Source organism: Lissotriton helveticus, chromosome 1_1 (assembly GCF_964261635.1).
Source record: "Lissotriton helveticus chromosome 1_1, aLisHel1.1, whole genome shotgun sequence".
In the NCBI taxonomy this organism is placed as follows: domain Eukaryota; kingdom Metazoa; phylum Chordata; class Amphibia; order Caudata; family Salamandridae; genus Lissotriton; species Lissotriton helveticus.
The window spans coordinates 1,842,439,843-1,842,460,491 of NC_136057.1; positions in this window are offsets into that span (position 1 = coordinate 1,842,439,843).

Consider the following 20,649-nt stretch of genomic DNA (forward strand, 5'->3'; position numbering starts at 1 on the left):
GGCAGACTTTCTTGAACCGGATCCTAGCTTCGAGAGAAAGCCAATTTAGTTCAATTAGATCTGGTGTAATGTGATTGCGTTTTCTTGACCCCGTTATGAGCCTGGCGGCTGAGTTCAGTGTAGTTCTGAGGGGGGCCAGATGGACTTTAGGTAGCCCAACCAGGGTCACAGTTCCAAAGTCTAGGCGGGAAATGACTAGCATTGGACTACTAGCTGCATGTCATCAGGCGGCAGGAAAGGTTTGAGTTTCCTTAATGTGTTGAGTTAGTTATTGGCTCCTCTGGTGGTTGCACTAATGTGGTCTAGCATATTTAGGTGTTTGTCCAAAGTCAGGCCTAAAGAATACAATCCAAACTTCGAATCCAATCCTCCCTAGCAATAGTTGAGAATATGTATTTAGCTGAAAACATTTTAAGTTATGTTTTGGTCTCTCGTAAAGGACTTGGGGCCAGATGTTTGACCCTTCCATCTGGGGACAGATGTATGACCCTTCCAAATTGTGAGTCGCATGAGGCAGGTGCAATTTGCGACCCCATTGAGAATGGCTAGCAATACCAGGGATGGGGGGCTGCTGGGGTCAGCAGACCACCATGTCTGTGACTGCTTTTTGAATAAAGCAGTTTTTAGGTCTCGAGCCTAGCGTTGCACTGCGCAGCAGTGCACGCGCGAGGCATTTAGTAGTTGAAAAACGGGGTTTCATCACTGACCTAGGAATCGCACATGCTTGTGCGTGTGCTTTTCCTTTTGTGCTACCCCATTGGCCTTCGCGTGCTTCTTATAATAAAAGACTGCACCCTATTGGCCTTAGGCGGGCGCATTGCTCCTCCCATGGCCTATTGGTGTCTAATATGCGCACCAAGCTCATAACAGACACCAATAGGCCGTGGGAGGAGCAACAATTATCGTGCTCAGCTACGGGCATGCTAATAGAAATCACATGCTTTGCTGTGGCGCGCGCGCATTTACCAATTCCGAGCTTGTTTATTTGCCCTATCGCTATCGCTTATACTTGTGAACAGTTTCAAGTGAAATGACGGCGTGCTTTAACAAAAAGCAAACGAATGCCATTTACAGTTTGTAGTTGCTCGGCATAATTTTACCTTTTTGTTAAACATTAGGGAAGGTGTAATTGAACTTGTGAACGAAGTGTTATTTAAAGCAGGGTTGGAATTAAACACCTATTAGGATTTTTTGGCTTTAAATAATGAGATACATATATAATAGGCATTACAAGTCGAAATAAATAGCGAAATGAAGGTATGCAAACACGCACACACACAGACCCACAAAGCTAGAAGCAGTAACAGACATGTAGGAATAACGACGCACTGATAATGACGCACTGAAAGAGACGAAGCAATAGAGATGTGCATACACAGAAGGACATACAAAAACGCACAAAGATGCACATATAGAGAGACATACTAAGATAAAAATGCAAAGACAAAATGCATACACTGAAACAGAAATGTGTACACAGGAAAAACTTAAACGCACATAAATATAATTATACACACATGGAGATACTGATGTGTACACTAACAAGTAGATGCACACTAAGTGACAGAGACACCTAAAGAAATTTATATACAAAGACACATACATAAACAGGAAGGTAATCTGAAGCACCCAACGTACTCACATATACAAGTGCAGCTACAAACCAAGGGACACAAAACCAACCACAGACTCTGTAAAATAAACAGTGTGTTTGTAGGATACCCCTCACACACCAAATACTCATTTGATGTCATGCTTCATCATTGGGATCTTCCCATTCTTGCTACAGGACCGTGTGTGCTGCGACTCATGGAGACGTGGGAGCACTTTTTGTGAGAAATATGTGTTTTGCAATTGTTAATGTTGCACCGTGAAAACAATAGTGGTGTGAGGGACTATGCGAGCACACAATAAAAATGCAATCTTTACTTTTGCTGATATTTGTTCTAATGTTGACTACATTAGGTCTGTGTTTGTATGTTCTTCTGTGTATATGCCCCTGTCTATAGAGGAACGTATAGGCAGGCACAAAATGTACTCACATATACAGGGGCAGCTATAAACAGAGACACAAAGACAGAGACACACTCTGACAAACAAACATACACAGAGGCAGACATATACACACGCACAGGCTACTCAACGTTTCCTCCGGCTATGTTCCATACATGCCACCTGTAAGGGTAATGGTCTACTCGCCACCACATCTGCTATGCACCATACATGCCATCTCTAGGGGTAATGGTGTTCTAAGCACCACCTCTGCTATGCCCCATACATGCCACCTGTAAGGGTAGTGGTCTACTAGCCAGCACCTGTGCTATGGCCTATACATGCCACCTCTAAGGGTAATTGTGTACTCAACACCACCTGTGCTAGGCCCCATACATGCCACTTCTAAGTGTAATTGTCTACTTGCCACCACCTGCAGTCATTACCTTCAGCTGTACGTGCGTCGTGTATTTTAAATACCCTCTTCCCATCAGTGCACTATTCACTGCCATGTGTTCACAATGCCTGCACAGTGATGTATAATGAAAGAAATAGATGCACACACAGTGACACAGACCCCTACAGAAATGTATGTACAAAGACACACATATAAACAGGAAGGTATACTGAAGCACCCAACGTACTCACATATACAGGTGCAGATACAAACCAAGGGACACAAAACCAAACACAAACTCTGAGAAATAAACATACATAGAGGCTGACACAGAAGTGCAATGTTCAATAAGACACAGTGTGTTTGTAGGATACCCCTCACACACCAAATATTCATTTGATGTCATGCTTCATCATTGGGTTCTTCCCGTTCTTGCTACAGGACGGGGCGTTCTGCGACTCACAGACGTGGGAGCACTTTTTATGAGAAATAATTTGTGTTTTGCAATTGTTATTATTGCAAGGTGAAAAGAATATTGGTGTGAGGGGCTATGCAAGCGCAAAATAAGCATGCAAATGGTTATGTTTGTTCTAATGTGGACTACATTAGGTCTGTGTTTGCATCTTCTTCTGTGTATATGCCCCTGTCTAAAGAGGAACGTATAGTCAGGCACAAAATGTACTCACAAATACAGGGGCAGCTATAAACAAAGAGACACAAAGACAGAGACACACTCTGACAAGAAACATACACAGAGGCAGACATATGCACACGCACAGGCTACTCAACGTTTCCCCTGGCTATGTTCCATACATGCCACCTGTAAGTGTAATGGTCTACTCGCCACCACCTCTGCTATGCCACTTCTAAGGGTAATGTCTACTCAGCACTACCTCTGCTATGTCCCATACATGCCGCCTCTAAAGGTCATGTTCTACTCAGCACCACCTCTGCTATGCCCCATACATGCCATCTCTAAGGGTAATGGTGTATTCAGCACCACCTCTGCTATGCCCCATACATGCCACTTCTAAGGGTAAAGGTCTACTCAGCACTACCTCTGCTATGTCCCATACATGCCGCCTCTAAAGGTCATGTTCTACTCAGCACCACCTCTGCTATGCCCCATACATGCCACCTCTAAGGGTAATGCTCTATTCGGGCCCACCTCTAGTATGCCCCATACATGCCACCTCTAAGGGTAATGCTCTACTCGGCACCACCTCTGCTATGCCACATACGTGCTACCTCTAAGGGTAATGGTGTACTTAGTACTACTTGTGCTATGCCCCATACAAGCCATTCTAACGGTAATGGTGTACTTAGCACTACCTTTGCTATGTCCCATACATGCTGTCTCTAAGGGTCATGTTCTTCTCTGCCCCACCTCTGCTATGCCCCATGCATGTCACCTCTAAAGTTAATGCTCTACTCGGCACCACCTCTGCTATGCCACATACATGCCACCTCTAAGGCTAATGGTCTATTAGGCAGCACCTCTGCTAAGACCCATACATGCCATCTCTAAGGGTAATAGTGTACTCATCAGCGAGTCTGCTATGCCCCATACATGCCACCTGTAAGGGTAATCATCTACTTGGCACCACCTGCATTCATCACCTTAAGCTATTTTGCACACAATAGTAATTAAATAGTTAAAAACAAAATGCTAAACATCGACAATCATGAACAAGAACAACACGTGCAAAAGGCTCCAATTTAGTCATTGTGGAACTAATAACGCTATTGGTTTCACTTTTACTTCTCTAACCTCTTCTGTGATCTGGATGTCTTTAATTACCATTCTCCTACTTAGCCCAGTCGCTATTATTTGTTTCTTTTTCTAATCTTCTTTTTACTTCCAATGTATTAAATTTCCATCCTCCGGATGTGTCTAATTACCGTTTTTCCAACTTTGCCGGTCCATTATTACTTGTTACTTTTATATTTGCAACAATGTTTTAAGGTTTCCTTCCGCAGTGTCAGGAACTGTTGCTAATTAACACACTACTAGCAGTTTTGGGGCCAAAATGCTAACACGTACACTATTGCTACCTACTAAACAAGTAATAATATACACTGAAGCACGTAGATAAATACATGTCATCCTAAAACAAAATAAATTACAAAATTCTCAAAATGTTGGATATATCCATTAGTTCCAATAAAATATATACAAAACGAAAGCTACCTTATAAAAAAAATTAAATGATTTACTTAAAATTTGCTCTGGTGTTTGTCACTGTGTATGCATCTATATATATGCATCTCAGTCTCTACATCTTTAAAATGGATTAGTCAATGCATGGCTGTCTGTACGTATCTGGCTGTCTATTTCTGTTACTGCATCTCCATATAAGACCTATCAAATAATTAGACGATGCAATCTACATATTCTTTAATGTAGGATAAATAAATCTGACTTTCAAAATCAATACGTCTTACAATGCAAAGCATTATCGCAAAACTGAAAGTAAAGTAAAACTAATGACATTCAAGCTTTGTCTGAGAAAAAAATAAAGTAAAAGTGTTGTTCATTAAACACTCTGTTGCAAACAGTAACTTTTTTGCGCCCATTTGTGCATCATGTGATTTATTCTTATATTTTTTTTTTATTTCTCTTTGCTACCATTGCCTATTTGTCACTAAGCAGTCCGTTATCGCTGTTTACATGCAGGAAACGCGAACGGCATTCTGAGCCAAGTGGCAAGGGTCACAAGGAATAGTTATCCCCCAAAAAATGTTACCGTCGTGGAGAGTGTGAGGACCCTAAGGATGATTCAAGAGGCTTTCTTTTCCGTTGGGGTGATTGCCCAATTTGAAGGAGTTCAAGTCAAAAGCCCTTACTATTGAAATTGCCTGTGTAAGAAGTTGGATCCAGAATTTTGGCTACAGCAGGTCCGGACCTGGGTTCTATTTTAGTTGCCCTCATAGTCCTGATGAGGCCTGGATTAAACAGAGGCTGAAACGCGTCGACACACATTATTTGAAGACTCCAAAACAAGAAACCTGTTTGAGTTTTGTTGATGAAATAATGTTTTAAAGAGAGTGCTAGATGGAGAGAGGTTAAAAGCGGTTAAACCTTGTACACTCCCTTTGTCTTTGTTTTGGTGATCTAAAGAGAAGGAATGTTATGCGAATTAATTATACATAGACATCCTTGTTCAAAAAAGTGGGGCAAAAGAACCGTTATTTTGGTTAAAAAAAAAATATATATATATATATGTTAAATCAGAAATATATGTGTTTTGTTTGTATATATGAATTTTGTATATTTGAGTTCAATGTGAGAGACCAATATGTAAGGTTAAATGTGGTTTATTTAAAAGAAATAGTTGAGCCATACATTTGATATTCATTTCTCTCTTCTTATGGCTATCAATTGGAGAAACTCTATATCTAAAAAGATCTCAATTAATTTGGTTGAGAATGATTAATCCAAGAATGGATAATTGATAGTATCCAGTCTTACAATCAGGTAGATGTATTACTCTTCCGTAGGCTTTACCTTGTTATTTTCCTTGTTAGATACCCAAAAGCCTATGGGTTATATGGGTTACCCCTGTAGTTTGTTCATTATTTGTCACTAAGCAACTCCTTCTACAGCAAATTAATTGCTTTTCATCTATATAACCTCCCTAAAATACATCTTTCCTAAAAGCTGAGTTTATACAGATCTTCAAGTCTGTCGTGGCAGTTCTGCAATTCCTACTTCGACAAGCACATCATACTTCGAGAATTTCAGTAAGTGGATTTTATCTTTACAAGCATCTTTTTATATAGTTATATCATTTTCCATAACTTTTGTTTTTAAAACGTTAGCTAGCTAACAATTCTATACTTCTTTTGTGCATTTGTCCATGTATATAAATATTAGCATTTTACATTGATCAAATAATGTTGACAGCATTTTTATAATTATTTTTACTTTCTGATATATAAACACTGTTTATTTATCTAAATCTACAGCTCAAGAAACTATCGACAGACAGCACTACGGTGTCCTTCCAGATAACTATTGAAACACTGCTATAAAAAATATAAGAATTCTGGTAAGTACATTACTGACTAAAGTTATCTTATGTACATATAGCAATGTTTTAGCAAGATTAAAAAACTTGCAAGTAAATTAGTAACATATACACACACACATGCAACTCAACGCCCCCCCAACTATGCTCATACATGACACCTCTAAGGGTAATGGTGTACTCTGCACCACCTTTTCTATGCTACAATGACACCTCTAAGAGTAATGGTGTACTCGGCACCACCTCTTCTATGCTTCATACATGCCACCTCTAAAAGGAATAGTCTAGCTGCACCACCTTTGCTATGCCCCATACATGCCACCTGTAACGGTAATCACCTGCTCTGCACAACCTGCACTCATCACCTTCAGTTCTCTGCATTTATGTTTCTTTTTCAGAGTGTGTCTCTGTCTTTGTGTCTCTTGGTTTGTAGCTGCTCCTCTATATATGGGTACAACATATATATAGAGGAGCACCTACAAAGAAAGACAGAAACATAGACACACACTCTGAAAAAGAAACATACAGAGAGGCAAACAAATACATACACACAAGTTATTGAAGGTCTCTCCAGCTATGCTCCATACATGTCACCTCTAAGGGTAATCGTCTACTTGGCACCATCTCTGCTATGCCTCATACATGCTACGTGTAAGGTTAATAATGTACCCGGCTCTAATTGAGTAATAATGTACCCGGCAACATCTCTGCTATGTCCCATACATGCCACCTTTAAGGGTAATAATGTACTTGGCACCATCTCTGCTATGGCTTATACATGCCACTTCTAACGGTAATAATGTACTCTTCACCATCTCTGCTATGCCTCATATATGCTGCCTCTAAATGTAATAATGTACTCGGCACCATCTCTGCTATGCCCCATACATGCCACCTCTAAGGGGTAATAATGTACTCAGCACCATCTCTGCTATGCCTTATACATGCTGACTCTAAAGGTAATAATGTACTTGCCACCATCTCGCTATACCCATACATGCCACCTCTAAGGGTAATAATGTACTCTGCACTATCTCTGCTATGCCACATACATGCTGCCTCTAAGGGTCAAAATTGTACTTGGCATCATGTCTGCTATGCCCCATATATGCCACCTCTAAATGTAATAACGTACTCAGCAGTATCTCTGCTATGTTCCATACATGTCACCTCTAAGGGTAATAATGTACTCGTCACCATCTCTGCTATAACTCATACATGCTGCCTCTAAGAGTAATAATGTACTTGGCAACATCTCTGCTATGCCCCATACATGCAATATCTAAGGTTAATTGTCAACTCTGCACCACCTGCATTATCACCTTCAGTTTTCTGCATTCATGTTTATTTTTCAGATTGTGTCTATGTCTTTCTGTGTCCTAGTTTGTAGCTGCTCCTCTATATGTGAGTACAACTTATATTTAGAGGAGCACTTACAAAGAAAAACACACAAACACAGACACACACTCTGAAAAATAAACATACAGAGAGGCAAACAAATAGATACACACACGTTACTGAAGGTCTCCCCAGCTATGCTCCATACATGTCACCTCTAAGGGTAATCGTCTACTTGACACCATCTGTGCAATGCCTCCTACATGCTACCTCTAAGGGTAATAACGTACTCGGCACCATCTCTGCTATGCCCCATACATGCCACCTCTAAGGGTAATAATGTATTCGGCAGCACCTCTGCTATGCTCCGTACATGCCACCTCTAAAGGTAATAATGTACTGGCACCACCTCTGCTATGCCCTGTACATGCAACATCTAAGAGTAATTTTGTACTCAACACCACCTCTGTTATATCTATACATGCAACCTCTAAGAGTAGTCGTGTATTTGGCAATAGCTCTGCTAATCTCTATACATGCTACCTGTAAGGGTAATGGTGCACTCAGCACCACTTCTGCTATGCACTATACATGCCACATCTAAGTGTAATAGTATATTCGACACCACCTTCCGATGCCCCCTACATGCCACCAGTAAGGCTAATCGTCTACTTTGCACCACCTGCACTCATCACATTCAACTTTACTTGCATACTCTATTTTAAATACCCTCTTCCTATCAGTGCATTATTCACTGCCATGTGTTCACAATGCCTGCACAGTGATGTATACTCCAAAAAATAGATGCACACACACTGACACAGACACCTACAGAAATGTATATACAAAGACACACACGTAAACAGTAATGTATAATGAAGCACACAATGTACTCACATATACAGATGCACCTACAAACCAAGGGACACAAACCCAAACACAGACTCTGAAAAATAAATGAACACACAGGCTGACACAGAAGTGCAATGTTCAATAAGACACAGTGTGTTTGTAGGATACCACTCACAGACCAAATACTCATTTGATGTTATGCTTCATCATTGGTGTCTTCCCGTTCTGGCTACAGGACGGGGCGTGCTGTGACTCACGGAGACGTGGGAGCACTTTTTATGAGAAATACTATGTGTTTTGCAATTGTTATTATTGCACAGTGAAATCAATAGTGGTTTGAGGGACTATGTGAGCGCACAATAAGTATGCAAATGTTACTTTTGATTATGTTTGTTCAAATGTGGACTACATTAGGTCTGTGTTTGCATGTTCTTTTGTGTATATGCCCCTGTCTAAAGAGGAACGTATAGTCAGGTACAAAATGTACTCACATATACAGGAGCAGCTATAAACAAAGATACACAAAGACAGAGACACACTCTGACTAACAAACATACATAGAGGCAGCCATATACACACGCGCAGGCTACTTAACGTTTCCCCCGGCTATGTTCCATACATGCTACCTGTAAGGGTAATGGTCTACTCACCACTACCTCTGCTATGCCCCATAAATGCCATCTCTAAGGGTAATGGTGTACTCTGCACTACCTCTGCTATGCCCCATAAATGCCATCTCTAAGGGTAATGGTGTACTCAGCACTACCTCGGCTATGCCCTATACATGTCGCTTCAAAAGGTAATGCTCTGCTCGTCACCACCTCTGCAATGCCTCATACATGCCACCTGTAAGGGTAATGGTCTACTAGGCACCACCTTTGTTATGCTCCATACATAACACGTGTAAAGGTAATAATCTACTCAGCATCACCTGCACTCATCACTTTAAGTTCTCTGCATTTATGTTTCTTTTCCAGAGTGTGTCTCTGTCTTTGTGTCTCTTACTTTGTAGCTGCTCCTCTATATATGGGCACAACCTATATATATAGGAGTAATTACAAAGAAAAATACACAACCACAGACATACACTCTGACAAAGAAACTTACAGAGAGGTAAACAAATACATACACACAAGTTACTGAAGGTCTCCCCAGATATGCTCCATAACTGTCACCTCTAAGGGTAATCATCTACTTGGCACAATCTGTGCTATGCCTCATACCTCTACCTGTAAGGGTATTAATGTACTTGACACCATTTCTGCTATGCCCCGTACATGCCACCTCTACGGGTAATAATGTACTCGGCACCATCTCTGCTATGCCCATATATGCCACCTCTAAGGGTAATAATGTACTCGGCCCCATCTGTGTTATAACTATACATGCCACCTTTAAATGGTAGTCGTGTACTTGGCAACAGCTGTGCTATTCTCCATACATGCTACTTTTAAGGATAATGTTGCACTGAGTATTACTTCCGCTATGCCCTATACATGCCACAATTAAGGGTAATCGTCTACTTTCACCACCTGCAGTCATTACCTTCAGCTGTACTTGCGTCGTGTATTTTAAATACCCCCTTCCGATCAGTGCACTATTCACTGCCATGTGCTCACAGTACCTGCACAGTGATGTATATTCCAAGAAATAGATGCACAAACACTGACACAGACACCTACAGAAATGTATATACAAAGACACACACATAAACAGGAATGTATAATGAAGCACACGACCTACTTACATATAGATAGGCTTTCTTGTTTTCAGTTTCTATTTTTGGTAAATTCTGGTGGGGTTTTTTCAGTGTTTTGAAGTGATTTCAATACCTTATAAAAACAGTTATCAGTGGTTACACATTTTCGTGCCACTACAAACAACGGGAAAAGTGTTTTTCGGGTGTTTATGGAACGTTTTTCTTTTATTATTGATTGCTTTCTGCACTGATAGCACATGGTATATAGACAGTGCATGTATATTTTATAAGAGGTCCAAATAGATTTCTGCAAATTAAGCTTATAGTATTATACCATACAATACTTCTTCAGTGAGTCTTTGGTCATGTGCGGTCGCTCTTTCCGATGTAAACGTCTGTGAAAAGGCGCTCTTAACATTGGCACTTGGGACGGGCAACTCCAAAACAGCCAGTACACAATTTGTTAACTCTGGCCACTGACATAGCTTTCCATGCCAATACTGGTGCACTTGAAGATTGCGATTCTCAGGGCAGGTTCTGCAACATTTGCGTTGAGCTGGGCGCTTATGCCCTCAGAGTTATTGAAGCGGTCAAAAATGAAGTAGCACTTTTGAAACTACGGAGGAAATTCCCTTTTACTGAAGGGATCTAGAACTTGTACAGAGTACCACAGAGAGGTTTCATTGACTTCAAATGCCATTGGTGGCGAAGGGACATTTCTATGCATCATTGCAAGCCGTTTCTGTTACTTAGTAAAATAAACGTTCCTGAATTGCTCTTCAACATTGCTTTGCTTACCAAGTGGCAAGCACTCTAACATGGAACATGTTGCAGTGCCAAAGTCACTAAAGGTGTCGCCCAGGCTACTCTCAAGGAGAAGTTTCACATCTACACCAATTATGCTGAACACCTTGCAGACAAGGGTGTTTTCAGACTCTAGCTTTTTGATTATGTCCACTACAGCAGTTATGTTTTCCTGTAAAAATCTAAACATGCAGCGGAGTGATATTTTTAAACAGCACTATCAATATGCGACCAAAGATCCTCACATTTCTTGCCTTTGGCATCATCACTCAGCAGAAATTTTGTAATTGGTTGCCACATGGATAATATAGCATTCATAGCCCCTTGGACTGAGTAGGATCAGCTAAGGGGCACAGTTGTGATGACTCTTTCTTTGATGCCACACAAAGCACAACATGATAAATATTTGCGTTTTAGTTCCTGTGCATAAGAAAACAGTGCACAAGAATAGTATCCCTCATTAACTCTAAAGATTGTAAAGACGCTTTCATCTGTGGCAAGGATCTCTTACAGGGAATGACTCCAGCTCGGGTATCAATTTTGACAGGTCATCACACAACTTTTTCATATACGCAGCTGAATCACTGCAAATATAAACAATATCACTCCAATCTTCATTGAACTTTGGAAGAATCTTTTTTGCAGAGCATTCCAAGTGACACTGCGTTCCATGTTTGCCAAAAGTCTGGTGTCATGTTTTCACCACTATCCCAGATGCTTGGTGATAGCGCTTTGTTTACATATACTTGTCATTATAGCGCTCTTTTAACATATACTTGTCATTATACCTTGCATTGAATGTTTAAAGCCTGCGTTGTTGGCAATTCACCTACTATCAATACTGACCCACTAGAACCTGGGGGCGGATGTATTAAGGGTTTTTACCCATTCTCTGTGGGTAAATGTGATGACACATTTTAGTAAAGATTCCTATGAAACCAGCCATTTTACCTATCGGTGAAAGAATCAAATGCAGCTGAAATATCAAATATGAGTTTGATATTTCCTGATTGTCTACAGTTTATAACATAATTTAACAAGTCCTAAAACATGCTTCTATACCCTAAATCTTTAGACCAAAGACCATATAACAAAAAAGCAGAAGGAAGAAGAAGCAATATTTTAGTGGCATCCCTAAACAACAAAACTCAAGCAGAATAATGTTAGCCCAGTCTTTCTTACTGCTAGCTTGTATAACAAAGTTACATTGTATTGGCCCCTTCAGGAAGACAAAAAAATGACTCTTTCACTCTATTTTTCTTTTCTTTGAATGGCATTTAGTTTGTGGTATTGCAGGTGTTTTTTTCAGTGTTTATATGTTTTCACTGGTGAGGGCTATTTTTCTTTCAGTGGGGTTTTATCAGTTATTATAGGTTTAAACCTAAAACTCCACAGCCTACATATAGAGGTGCAGCTACAAACCAAGGGACACAAATACAAACACAGACTCTGAAAAATAAACGTACACAGAGGCAGACACATAAGTGCAATGTTCAATTAGACACAGTTTATTTGCAGGATACCCCTCACACACCAAATACTCATTTGATGTATTGCTTCATCATTGGGCTCTTCCCGTTCTTGCTACAGGACGGGGCGTTCTGCAACTCACGGAGACGTGGGAGCACTTTTTATGAGAAATACTAGGTATTTTGCAAATGATATTATTGCATGGTAAAAACAATAGTGGTGTGAGGTACTATGCGAACGCACAAGCATGCAAATGTTACTTTTGGATTATGTTTTTTTAATGTGGCCTACATTAGGTCTGTGTGTGGTAAATAAATAAATAATACCGGATCTATTTTTAATGAATAAATGAATAACAGGTAGCTCAATAAATAAGAGTCAAGATTCGAGGTAGTAGGAGTTTTGCAGGTTTATTACAGCATAAAGGACAGGAACAGGACAACCTGCATAGGAATAGGATGGCAGGGCCCAGCAGCTGCTGGGGCTGGATCTGGGATGAGCGCGCTAACATTTAATAACAATACACGATCATATATACTAAAACAGTTGCATTACAATACATACGATAGGCGTAGCAGTGGGTGGAGCAATAGGCGTGACGCGTAGCAGTCGCGAAAGATAAGGGTGAAAGTAGGTGTAACAGAGGCGTATACATAGACATGTGATGCAAACGTAACAGAATATGTCATGAATGGGGTGGAAACCATGGAGGGGGCTACCTAAGGAGCCGGGACCTCTAACCTGATGGTGCGCGCAAGCTGGCAATGACGTGTTACTAGGAGAAGCTGGGGGCTTCGAACTCTGTGCTAGGAGCAGAGACTGAAGTCTGGAGAGTCAGGGCGACATGTACCTAAGCAGTATCTAGTATCTGATGTTTAGAGAACATGTTGATAGAATCCAAATGTTATCGGGGTAAAGGCGAACAGACTCTAAGACTGGAGCATGCATTATTCTACATGTAGTGCGTGATGAAGAATATTAAATGATCATTAAATACAGTATTTCTCTAACGTGGAGACGTAGAGGCTAGACAATGACGGAAACTATTGATGCGATTCAGTAGCTTTAGGAATGCAGAGAAGGAGGGCTGTACTGATAACTCGAATCATAACATACTCTTGGCAGACTCAGAAGCAGAGCCAGGCTGAACCGGGCACTGCGAGGCAGGAAGTAAGTGAAGGGTCGAGGATACAGGCGGGGGCTGTATCGCTCCTCAGCGAGGCTTCAGGAGACAGGAGCTGAATCTGGTGTCCGGGCCCTTTTGAGGCCTAGAAACGGAGATTTTACAATGGAATAACGTGCACACTGAGAAACGTGGCAACGTAGCTTTACATAGGCCTGATATTCGTAGTATTCACGAGAACTGGAAACTGACATACTAAAGGTGGACACAACTATAATTGCGTCTTTAATCGAACATGAGCATATTAATCATGCACAGATAACATATGATGGAGGACTCGTAGGGACACAAAACATGGCAAAATTTACTTTTCCACATTCCCTCCTTGTCACTACGTTTCCTTCAGGAAACATCAATATTCATGATACCATCTATCATTTCATACAGTATCATTTGCTCGTCTCGAATTTTCTTGGAACGGGTTTTAGAACGGGGCTTGGGACTAGGAATACAAGAGGTAGCACAAATTCCGCAAATCGCAGGGCCACATTGTATACAGAGGCAGCAGCTAAATATGATCGCTACTGCAATACCTAGAAAAGACAAGACTTTCCATCCCCAAGCGGAAATTATATCCCAGAACCAACCGGACCATGTCCAGGTGCCTGGATTTTGGTGTAACAGATGGGCAATTTTATGGAGTCTGGTTATAGCTGAATAAACAGACGGCGCGTTATTTGGAATGAAAATGCAGCAACTAGATCCGATGACTCTACAGGCCCCGCCCCTATCGGCCAATATGACGTCAAGGACGAGACGATTCTGTAAAACGACAAATCTCATAGCAGATTGCTCTTCGGTTAAGTTACCTAGAGCAGAGGCAGTCTCATTGACTACTACTTCAAGGGTTCTTGTTAACCTACGGATTAGCTTACTATTCTGGATAGGTCCTATAAAGAAGAAGAAACCTCTATTGAAATCTGTATACTGTTCTAGAGCAGTTTCAGTATAATCGACAATTGGGGACTCGATCTCCCTTCTATGTCTAATGTGTACTAGATGTGTGTTTCTATGATAATCAGGTGGGGCTAGGAAAACTGGTGGCAGTAGGAAGGCAATGTAACAGGTTCCCTCCCAATCGAGGGGCAGACGAACATATGCGGTCTGACCACAAATAAAATAAGAATGACGTGAAGCTTTGAAAATAGATTACCCACTGTCACTATACTTGACAATAGTAGTACAATCACTATGTCCTACATGTACGGAACCATTATTTCGGACACATAATTCGCCTTTGACTGGTAGTACTGAAATAGCAGGTAAGTCTGGAGTAGTATCAGACTGAACATTCAGGACCATGAAATTCGAAGAATAATTACCTAAATTATACACTTCATTTTCTAGATCTAACCCGGTTCTGTGGGGGAGACCTTGCTTGTCTGGAAAACACGTACCGTTAAGAAAAGACATATCTGTTGAGGATGACGTTAACGTGGACCATGCTCCACACGAACCATTATGTGAAAAAGGATAAGGAAAGAGTGGCAGAACTCCCTTCGGTGTCTGAAAAGGGGGGAGTCGACCACACACCCAACAATTAGTGGCATTGCTGGTCTGGTGTGAATAATGTAACATGCGGATGAAAGAATTATTTCGCATAGCGAGGCGGTAAGAGAGTTCATGAGGAGGCAGATCACTAAACGTGTGCTCTACTGTAACATTAGAAGACGTATTTACATGAGAGACTGGAAAATACAGGTAAAACGCATAACTGGTGCAGGAAATCATAATACTGAGAAATAATATGAAACATAGAAAAACGATACATCGGATTGAGTTTTGACTAACTCTCTCACTATGGGGGTCTATTTTATACATGTCAGAAACAGTCTAACCGTTTCACCTAGGGGAGGACTTAGACAATCAAACTGGCTGACTTATTTTACTAGACCGGAGTTTCAACTTATACTCCTGCTGCGGAGTTTTCTCTAACTGGGAAGGGTTCGTAGCAATGTCTTTTGCGGGACAGTCCTTAAAAATAATACTTTGGCAGTCCTTTGAATCCTGGGAAATGTTCTTTGAGACTGGTTTCAGTCCATAAAACTTCTTTATGTGCGAAAGGTGCACCCAGCCTTTGCGTCCCTCCAACTTCACGGCTGTACGGGTGGCGAGGAGGACCTGTCGGGGCTCCTTCCAGCGAGGCTCCAGCGGACTTGAGCGGTCAAAATTCCGGACAAGGACCATGGATCCTGGAACGATTTCATGCGGTGCCACCTCGGTGTTGTCTGGAAATGCGGCGGCAACCTGTGAACGACAAGAGTTGAGGGCACACATCAAGGAAGCTAGGTAATCTGTCAGCATATTACTTGAAACATCGGTAATACTTCGGGGTCTGGGTGTACCCCACATGTTAGGGGGGCGGCCGAAAACGACCTCATACGGGGACAGACCTGATCTGGAATGTGCGACCATACGCATATAGAACAAGGCAACTGGCAGAGCTACTAGCCAGTCCACACCTTTCTCTTTACATACTTTGGCAATGCGGATTTTCAGGGTCTGGTTATGTCTCTCTACGAGACCTGCTGCTTCAGGATGGCGTACACAATGGAACTTCCACTGGTACCCTAACAAAAGGGAAACATGCTTCATTAACTCTGAGGAGAATGGCTGGCCGTTATCAGAATATACGACCCTAGGGAGTCCATAACGGGGGAAGAACTCACGAACCAACTGCTTGGCAGTGGTCGCGGCTGTGTAATCTGGGACTGGATATGCTTCTGTCCACCTGGACAAAGCGCATACAACTACAAGGACATACTTGAAACCTCGACATCGCTCCATCTGAATATAATCCATCTGGAGGACTTCAAAAGGGTGGTCAGGAGGTTGGAATCCACCTTGTTCCACCGGGACACTTTTACCTGGATTAAACTGACAACATATCATACAGGTACGGACTTTCTGCTTGGCTGCAGCTCGTAGATGCTTGTTGAACCAAATGTTCTGGATACTGTCTAACATAGCTTTTTCTCCTAAATGTGCTGGACTATGTGCGGTATTGATAATGACTTGAACCATAGAGTCGGGGAGAAACCAAGTGGCTTTTCCTTTCGTTAACCATCCTTGATCTGTCTGGACCCCTCCTTGTTCGGACCATTTCTTGATTTCTTCGGGAGTAGCATGTAACTGGATATCTATGACATCTTGAGTAGGGTCCTTAACTGTCATACATGTAGTCGGATCTGGAGTGTGTGTCATGTTAACTGGAATGTCTGGAGTCTGTGCTGTAAGCTTGGCTGTGCGATCTGCTAGATCGTTACCCTGGGAAATAATGTCAGTAACTTTCGTATGTGCTTTGCACTTCATGATAGCAATGGATGTCGGTAAATGTATTGCATCTAACAGAGCTTGAATAAGGAGACCATGCTGAATCTTGGTTCCATGAGAAGTCATGAAACCTCTCTCCTGCCATAGCACTCCAAAGTCGTGTACGACTCCAAATGCGTAGCGCGAATCTGTGTAAACATTAACTTTCAGGTTCTTGGCGTGTATGCAGGCTTGAGTCAGAGCAACTAGCTCTGCTGCTTGAGCGGACAGGGTGTCAATGCGGTCTGTTTCAATAACTTCGGTGTCGGTAGTCACTGCATACGCGGCGACTAGTTCTCCTGTACTTGTTCTCATACATGAACCATCCACATAAAGTGTCAGGTCGGGATCTGGTAATGGAATATCTGTCAGATCTTGTCTTGGCTTTGTCGTAATATTAACTACTTCCACACAGTCGTGTGTGTCCGGACTTAAAGTAACTGATGGTAACAGTGTAGCAGGGTTCAGGATGTTGCAGCGTCTGATTTCTATGTGTGGCTGAAACAGTGTCAATTCATAACCTGTTAAACGTGCAATTGTCAAGTGCTGAGTTTGTGTTCGGTTTAAAAGAACTTCCACTGAGTGTGGAACTTGTACTGTCAGGGAATGTCCTAACACTATGGAATCACTTTGTCTGATAGCTAATGCTGTGGCTGCAACTGACTTGAGGCACGCAGGCAGAGCCTGGGCTACAGGATCTAATGTGCTCGAAAAATAAGCACAAGGCTTGTATTGTCCTGCTTGATCTTGTGTGAGAACAGATAATGCTGTACCTTCACGTTCTGTGACGAAAAGTGTAAAAGGCTTACTGTAGTTCGGTGTAGCTAGAACTGGAGCTTGACATAGGGCTTTCTTTAACTCATTGAAACTAAGTGTATGTTCAGATGTCCAAGGGAGGACAGTCGATACGGCTGCCTCCTGTGTCGTTAACTGTATCAGTGGTTTGGCTAGAAATGCATACTGAGGAATCCATTGTCTGCAATAAGAAGTAAGGCCGATAAAAGCACGTACCTCCTTCTGGGTCTTGGGCTGAGGAAGACTCGCTATTAACTGGATACGGTCAGGTGTCAACTGCCTACCCCTCTTGGACAGTAAGTGTCCTAAGTAGACCACTTGCTGGACACAGAATTGAAGCTTCGAAGGGGACACCTTGTGCCCCATCTCGGCTAGGAAATACAGAACTGTGAGTGATGCTCGCTCGCAAGCACGTTCAGAACGGGCTGTGATCAGGAGGTCATCGACATACTGGAGCAGGGCTGTGTCAGTTGGCATGTGAATGTTGTCTAGTTGTCTCTTAAGTGCTTGACTATAAATACTAGGACTTTCTGTGAAACCTTGAGGAGCTCGTGTGAACATATAGCTCCTTCCATTTAAACAAAATCCGAAAAGGAACTGGCTGTCTGGATGAATGGGGACACTGAAAAACGCGTTCTTGAGGTCTATGACAGTGAAAAATGAAGCTTCGGAATCAATGGCTGTTAATAGGGAAGAGATATCTGGGACAACTGGATACTGGGGAATAATACATTTATTAAGCTCTCGGAGATCAATCACTAATCGATATACTGGGGGTGCATTGGGATCAGTACGTTTCATGACTGGAATGATCGGAGAATTGCATACATTGGAGTCAGTTTCTACAACCACTCCTTGAGCCATGAGCTCGTCAATAATTTTGGATAAGGCTGCTACAGCCTCAGGTGGCAATCTGTACTGTCTGATTCGTGGTAACACTACACCTGGCTTGAGAGTCACACGATGGGGTGTGATTTGCATATAACCAACATCAGTTGGACCTTGCGCCCATAGATGCTGCGGAACATTGGACAATCTGGGATCAAAATCTCGTAATACATAGTGACCCTTAAAGTCACGCAGGAACAATCGTATTCCCTCTGGGGAACAGCATATAACTGCACCTAACTCTTTCAGTGTTTTAATACCTAATAGATTCTCTGGACATGACTTAGTAAGTAACAGGTCAGTAGTACGGGACAATGGACCTACTTCTAGAGTAACTGGCTTTGATATTTCATTTACAATGGGTTTTCCTGAAAATCCAAGGGAAACATTTCTTGAGCCTGAGAGCGGAGCCCCTGGAACTTCGGCGTGACTGATGGTGGTCCTACTTGCCCCTGTATCAATCAAAAACTTTCTGTCTTTCCCTAGTACTTGACTGTGAACATAGGGACCTTCTTGATCTACAGGTATCTCGATGAGAGGCAAGCCTACCTCCCTCTCTAGGCTGTTTCATGAATACTGCTGGTACTCTGGATACTCAGACTGTGCATACTGGTACATCTGCTGTGTAACGTGCTGTGTTGCAGCGATGGGCTGCGGTGCTGTAACTGTCTGTGGTGCATTCTGTGGCTGAGGAATCTGTGAAACTTGTTCTTGTCTAGGCGGACGTGGTCTTTCTTTAGTCTTACCAGTAGCTATGTTGTGTTTCAGAACTGCACACTCGTTTATAAAATGACCTGGCTGTTTACAATAATTGCAGTTCCCTTTAACGGGAGCTGCAGGATGACTGGCTTGATTTGGACCCCTCTTCTGACTGTCTTGAGGAACAGATTGTGCAACTAGTACTTTCATTTTCGTATCTTTCATACGCTTTCTCTCGTGTTCTTGTTCTTCCCTGATTCTATTCTGGTGGTATTGGAGCATCTGTAACATCTGGGACGGGGTATTAGCTTGCCAGGTACTTTCGACTTTCAAAACTCGATTTTTAATTTGTGGACTTGAATTCTCGACTAATTTAGTAACAAAAAGATGAGGGTATGACTCACTACTTGTCTTGAGGCCACTGTTGATGCTAAAACATTTCTCAAATCTAGAATAAAAATCACTAATGTCTTCGTCTTGTTTCTGTTTACAGGCTGAGATTTCATCCCAGTCTTCCTTTTTCGTTGCTAATAATCTGGGTAAAACTTGAATCAATAATTCAGGTAATTCTTTACATTTCGCTCCAAGACCGGTACCTGGTACTCGTGCCTTATCTTCAGCTTCTAGAACTGCCCAATCGATCTTTTTCTCTCCCACCTCCCATTCTTTTTCCTTGAGCTTTTCATACACCCCTGCGGGCAGCAGGACCTTTAACATTTTAATTATATCTGGATACGTGTATTCTCCCATACGGAGCATGTCTTTTAATTCTCGATGGAACCCTGCTGGATCTTTATCATGACAGGGGATTAATTTTTTCATCTCTAAGAGTTCCATCTTTGTGATCGGGGTGTAAACAAACACTCGTTCTAGTTCGCCACCCGTTCCTCTAACTGGGTGGACTTCTCGTAACGGATTCTGTCTCTCTATGTAAAATGGTTTATTTTCTGGGGGTGAGACATGAACAAAATGCGGGTTCAAAAACGTTCTATATTTATGACGCTGTTCTAGAATGACACTAATTAAATCGGTACCTAAACCTTTCCATTTATACTGGAGTAACTCATTCAGGACATCGTGTAACGGACCTGGATCAGAATGTTGACCCTCATACAATGTAATGAGGTGCTGGATCATATACATACCCGCCAGTCGTTGCTCGGCTGGGGGCATTTTCAGAAACATTTGT